The sequence below is a fragment of the Pygoscelis adeliae genome, unplaced genomic scaffold, assembly GCF_000699105.1.
Source record: "Pygoscelis adeliae isolate BGI_AS28 unplaced genomic scaffold, ASM69910v1 Scaffold197, whole genome shotgun sequence".
NCBI lineage: Eukaryota > Metazoa > Chordata > Aves > Sphenisciformes > Spheniscidae > Pygoscelis > Pygoscelis adeliae.
The window spans coordinates 1,282,386-1,283,025 of NW_008825105.1; positions in this window are offsets into that span (position 1 = coordinate 1,282,386).

The following is a 640-nucleotide window of genomic DNA, read 5'->3' on the forward strand; positions in this document are numbered from 1 at the left end:
GCCGCCTTTGGCTGCACCCCAGCGTCGCCGAAGCAGCACCAGGGTTGGGGCCGAGCTGGGCCTGACCCAGCTGCAACAGCTTGTGCTGGTGGGTCCCGGGCCGATGGTCGGGGTCTGTGTGGTGCACAGCCCCGCGTGACCCTTCTCTTCGCCTGACTCGAGGTGTTCGGCAAACGGCTCTAAAAGCAGCAAGCCGAAGGGGAGGATGTGACGTTGGGGACGTTGCTGCAGGCACAGCCCAGGATGGGCCATTGCTGCTGCTGCTTCTGCAGCGACTTCTTCTGAGGGTGGGAGTGGGGTTTATGGTGATGTCTGGGATGTGTCCAGCAGAAGTAACGAGGGCTCGGCCACCAGAGACCTCATTTCAGCTCCCAGCGAGGCAAGGACTTTCTGGGAACCGCCGATGAAATGTGCCGAGCAGATCTGAAGCGTGGGGTTAGCGGGGGTGTAGGGGAAGGCGATGCTTGGGTCGGGGCGCAGGGAGCCAGCGCCGGTGCAGGTGTGGGACAGCGAAACGCTGGGGTTGGAGCAGCAAATGTGGTGCTAAAGGCAAAGGGTTTCCGAGGGGAGGACGGGGATGGGAGACGCTAACCGCCGCCCCGCTGCTGTCTCTCCCAGCCACAATGAAAGGCGGACACCA